This window comes from Tachypleus tridentatus, chromosome 4 (assembly GCF_004210375.1).
Source record: "Tachypleus tridentatus isolate NWPU-2018 chromosome 4, ASM421037v1, whole genome shotgun sequence".
NCBI classification, from domain to species: domain Eukaryota; kingdom Metazoa; phylum Arthropoda; class Merostomata; order Xiphosura; family Limulidae; genus Tachypleus; species Tachypleus tridentatus.
The window spans coordinates 4,262,202-4,268,430 of record NC_134828.1 but is presented as its reverse complement, the minus strand read 5'-3'; positions in this window follow the sequence as shown (position 1 = coordinate 4,268,430).

Below are 6,229 nucleotides of genomic sequence, written 5' to 3'. Positions count from 1 at the left end.
AACAGCGGACAGTCCTTTCTAGAAGGTGTTCATTCTCGTAACTTTTCTTCACTGAAGATTTGACGCTCGAACTAAGCGTGAAGATTCTCCAGCAAAAAAAAAAAAGATAGTAAGGTCCAATGGACGGTGTCATCTTGTGACCTTTGTCCTCTCACAGTCAGTAGCGGCACCAGCACGAAACATTTGGGGGGAAAGAAAAAGTCAATTTTGTATTTACTTAATTTTTGGCAAAACAAAATATCTTACGCTTGTGTGTAATTTCAAAGAAACTCGTTTCTCCACAAAGTTCAGCGTGCTAAATTACATTGAGCTAGAGTTAGGTTTCAAAAAGTCATTTGTATTGAATTTTGAAGCTCTGAAGTACTCAGAGACCTTGGTTTGATTTGTTATGAATTTCACGCAAAGATACACGATGGATATCTGCACCAGCCATTCCTAGTTTAAACTAGAGGGAAAGCAACTAGTTATCAACCTACCGTCAACTCTTGGGCTACTCTTTTACCAAGAAATAGTGGGATTAATCGTGACGTTACAATACCCCCACGGCTGAAAGGACGAGCATGTTTGATGTGACGGAGATTCGAGCCCGTGACCCTCAGATTACGAGTCGAGTGCTTTAACTACTTGGGAAGGAGGATAATGACAAGTCCCTTTAAAAGTGGAATGATGAATATCTTTCGAGCGTCATTTCATTAAGTAAACGATTATTTGATGCAGTAGTACCATTAGTATAAAAAGTATGGTTAAAGGAATACTTGTTATCGTAGGATATATTTAGACGATTTCTAGTATTTAAGAAAAAAACATCCTGTAAAACAGCAGTGAACGAGTGAGCGTGTTTTCTTGTTATACGTATCACATTTGCTCTATATATGTTGAAGTGAATTTTTTAAGAGAAAACTGGGAGTGCAGAAAAAAATCTGAGTATATAGATGTCACTCTTTCCTCCTGTAGCGCCGTCAATGATCGCAGAATTGACCGTTTGTTGGTTTCAGTTGACTTCATGTCGGACAGCTTAGTTGGTATAGATGAGAACTATGGAAGAGAAGGCTAACAAAAGGAACAGATAGGGATGGAAATAAAAAAAAACAAAAACATAAAAAGGTTATTGTTATAGGTGATTCTTTAGTATGGCACGTGGGTAGGATAGTTTGTAGGGTAAATAGGTTGAAAAAGATTAAAATATATTCTCCAGGGGGAGATATACAGAATATAATTAATACCATGTGTAGAGTGTTCGAGAGAGGTTTTCTAATTTGCGAGATCAAAAGTCAACACATGTTGTGTGAAGTACAATGAACATGCAACACGTCCTGGATCTATAGACGTGCCCCCCAGGAATTTTGTGATGTAAAGTGATTTTGGATCAGGTGATCGATTTCAGTTGAGCATCAATTCCAAACACTTTTAGAATAATATAACAATGTGATCTCAGTAAGATGTAGGGTCCCCTAGAATGAAACGTGAATGAGTGCATAAATTAATAATTTATAAGTAAGTTGGGTGTGTGTGTGTTTTTAGTATAGCAAAACCACAAAGGGCTATCTGTTCAGCCCACCGAGGGGAATCGAACCCCTGATTTGAGCGTTGTAAATCCGGAGACATACCGCTGTACTAGCGGGGGCGAAGTAAGTTGGGTGACTCTGAAAATTAATACACTTTTATATGTAATAATTTAAACTTTCAGGTCAGCTAGGGCCTCTTGAGTGAATGCGTTCATTTTCGGCTGCACCAGCTGTTCTTCTGCCACTGTTCAAGACAAACAAGGCTTGTATAACAGAAACTTCAACTTACGTAGTAATAATTTCGAGTGATAAATCCGATTCTTGTTTTACCACAATCAGACTAAACTGTGGCCCTTTTTCCAACCAATAACTTTTGGTTATTTGATAATATTTGTTGGATGGCAAAAGATTTACATGGATGCTTTATCACAAGTGCTGGGTGATTCGTTCCTTTGTCTGGAAGCCATTGTGAAATACCAAGATAAACTGTAAGTAAAATATTTATTGACACTATCTTTTCTCAAGTCATATAAAGGGAGAAATAGATCTAAATCAAAGAAAGGAATATTACAGTTGTGGTTGAAATAGTTTGACAATGGAAGATAAAATATCAATTGATAAGTTGGGAGAAAATAATTGGGCCACGTGGAAATTTCAAACGGAACATTTATTGGGAGAAAAAGGCCTATGGGGCCATGTGACTGAAACAGAGGTATTGGCAGAGACAGCCAATGATCAAGCAAGGGCAGATTTCAACAGGAAAAGGGAAAGAATTGTTCTGAATATTCAAGGTGCACAATTCTATCTTGTCACCTCATGCACAACTCCTAAGGAAGCATGGAATGTACTGTGTGCTCACTTTGATAGGAACACACTAGCCAATAAACTATTACTTAAAAAGAAGTATTTTCAATGTGAGATGAAAGAAAGCATGACGGTCCAGGAACATTTGAAACAAATGAAGGAATTAACGGATCAACTTGCTGCGGTTGGGGCGGAAATAGCAGAAGAAGATCAGATTGTTACCTAACTTGGTAGTCTGCCAACTAGCTATGACACAATTGTAACAGCCCTGGAAACCAAAATTGATGATATCTCATTAGAATTTGTGCAACAGGAACTGATTAATGAATAACAATAGAAGAAAAAGACCACATCGAATGAAACATCATCAACTGCATTAGCCACTCGCAGCAACTTCAAACCACATGGAACACAAGAAACAAAGAAAAGGGGTAACAGCTTCAAGTGTTACAAGTGTGGCAGAGAGGGGCATATAAAACACAATTGTTCAACACTGAAGGAAATGGTCCACAAAGCTAAGAATGTGGATATTAAAGTGGCGGAAGATTATACTGATGGAAACAATGGTGTTGCCTTTGTAACAAACCAGGATAAAGGAATAGGAAATGGGGAATGGTTGGCGAATTCTGGTGTGTCTAGGCATATGACACACCAGAGGAACATATTATCAAATTATCACAAGTTTAGCACACCTCAGCAAGTTAGGATTGGTGATGGAAGAAGTGTTGAAGCTCTTGGAGTTGGAAACTATAAACTAGAAATGACATTAAAAGCCAGTAATTCAAAGCATGTCACAATGCAGAGTGTCCTTCATATACCAACATTAGCTAACAATCTATTTTCAGTAAGAGCTGTTACTGAAAAGGAAATATTGTGCAGTTTGGAGTTAATCGCTGTTACATCCGAGGTAAATCAGGACAACTCCATGACATGGTTACAAGAAAGGATGATAGTCTATACCAACTGGACTGTAAGACCAGTGTTATTGAGAATGCCTCAGTAGCCTCAAACAGCAGCATGAATGACTTGGATATGTGGCATCAACGACTAGGGCATGTCAGTGTTTCACAGTTACAGAAGCTTGTCAAGAGTGGAAATGCAAGTGGAACCAAATTCCAGAAGTCTGATGAAGCCAGTTTCTGTGAGGGATACACTGAAAGTAAAATGCACAGGAAGTCATTTAAGTCAGTGGGGGAAATGAGATCAAAGAGAAGACTGCAACTGGTACACAGTGATGTCTGTGGCTATATGCAAACTTCATCTGTTGGAGATAGCAAGTACTTTGTTACATTTATTGATGATTACTCAAGATGCTGCAGAGTGTATTTCTTGAAACAGAAGTCAGAAGTCTTTGAGAAATTCAAGGAATTTGAGAAGTTGTACTCAAATGAATCTGGAAAACGCATAAAAACCCTGCGCACAGATAATGGAGGAGAATATACGTCAAATGAGTTTCAGCAATATTTGAAATCAAGAGGCATTTATCATGAGATGTCAGTAGCATATTGTCCAGAACAAAATTGTATTGCTGAGAGAAGGAACAGAACTCTTGTGGAATCAGCAAGAAGCATGCTGTCACATGCTAAGTTACCAAAAATGTACTGGGCGGAAGCTGTAGCTACTGCAGCGTATGTGGGTAACAGAGTATCTACATCGGCAATAAAAGATGGTAGTACGCCATATGAGAGATGGTATGGGAAAAAACCAGATGGTAGAACACATGAAAGTGTTCGGATGTCTTACATATGCACATGTGCCGTCAAGACAGAAATTAGACATAAAGTACGTTTCATTGGATATGATAACTGCACCAAGGGATATCGAATGTATGATTTCCAGGAAGATTTTCATACGGCGAGATGTTATCATTAATGAAACAGAATTTGGTCAAGAGCCTGTGACAAATGAGTATATCTCATCAAGTGAACAGATAGTGAACCAAGAAACAGAAGTTAAAGCTAAAGATAAAGCTGAACGACCAGCAAGAAACAGAAGTTAAAGCTAAAGATAAAGCTGAATGACCAGCAAGAAACAGGAAACCCCCCATCTGCTATGGATATGATGAGTATGCTGATATGGCAGCAAATGAATCAGTTTGTCACACTGCAAACTTATGTAGTATGCTAGAGCCAAGCACATTGAGTGAAGCAATGTCAAGTGACAATGCAAAGGAGTGGAACTCAGCCACAGAACTGGAATTTGAGTCTTTACAAGAAAATGACACCTGGGATCTGGTGGAATTACCAGTTGGAAGAAAACCTATAGGTTGTAAGTGGGGATTCAAAGTTAAGTATGGAAATGTACAGAGGTTCAAGAGTAGGCTGGGGGCTAAAGGTTACTCGCAGAATTATGGTCTGGATTACGAGGCAACCTTCTCACCAGTGGTGCACTATGCATCAATTCGCTCCTTGATTGCATTTGCTGTGCAGAAAAACTTGAAAATTCACCAGATGGATGTCATAACTGCATTACATGGAACAACTGGAAGGCTACGCTGTTCCAGGAAGGAAAACCTTGTGTGTAAACTGAAAAACTCACTGTATGGATTAAAACAGTCACCACGCTGTTGGAACAAATCATTTCATGAACAGATGATGGAACTGGAATTTGTTCAGAGTTCAGCAGATCTATGTGTTTACATACGGAAAGGTGAAAATCTAGCAATAGTTGCAGTATATGTGGATGACATTATTTTGGTTGCTGATAGTGATGATGAAATAATCACTATAAAGGAAGCACTAAAGGAAAATTTCCGCATGAAAGACCTTGGAAAGCTCCATTACATCCTTGGATTCAGTGTTGTTCAGGATGAAAAGAATGGCTGTGTATGGTTAAATCATTGACAGTAATTGTAAGTTTGTGTAAAACTTAAAATTAAGTGGGAGTGTTAAGAATATTGAGATATGTGCTGCCACCTGTAGTTAGGATTTTTTTTTCTGTGCATGTGCTCTCAATGAATAAACACGTATCAGCAATAATGTTAGGCTAAACTGTTATTATTATAATGTTAGAAGAACAGAAAATAAAATGAGCACTATTGAGACTGTTTTAGTGAAAGGAATTGTTTTGAAATACAGAGTTATAGGTGGTTTAAGAATGATAGAGTACTAAAACGAAAGATATAAGTGGAATTACATGCTAAATGTAAGTTAAATTCTGTTCGAGTTGAGGATTTCAAAGCTAATAGCACGAAGTTGAATCTGTTTGTATTTATGTTATTGGTTAAAGGGAGGAAAGCTGTAATTAGAATCAGTTGCAGGTCACCAGATAAAACTGGTGAAATTAATGATAAACTGTACACAGAAATAAAAAAAATTCAAATATTTATGAGGTTAGAATTATGATATATTTTAATTTTATATGCACGCAAGTTAAAATATTAAAGTGAAATCACGAGGAAGACAGATTATTAGAATATACTCAACATGATAATCAGTGATGGCGAGAAAACCCACCATGACACCACCGCCAACTCTTGGGCTACTCTTTAGCAACGAATAGTGGGATTGACCGTCACATTATAACGTCCCTAGGGCTGAAAGAGCGAGCATGTTTGGTGCGACGGGATTCGAAACCGCCACCCTCGGATTACGAGTCTAACGCCTTAACACACTTGGCCATGCCGGGCCCTCGAGTAAGGGAAGAAATATTGGCCTTTGTGGATTACGAGATCGAACATATGGAAAAAAAATATTTGAAAAAATTCTTAAAATGTCAAAACAATTCAATCTGATTTTAAAACTGGTGTTTGTCACAACAGATGGTGCTCCTGTCATGACTGGAGTGAAATTAGGATTTTCTCTTTTGAAGCAGCACTTAATTGAAAATAGTGTGAACTCTACGCTGCCGTCTCTCCATTGCATTTTGTGTCAGGAAAATTTATGTTCAGATGTCTAAAGGTAGTGAACTGAAAAATTTGA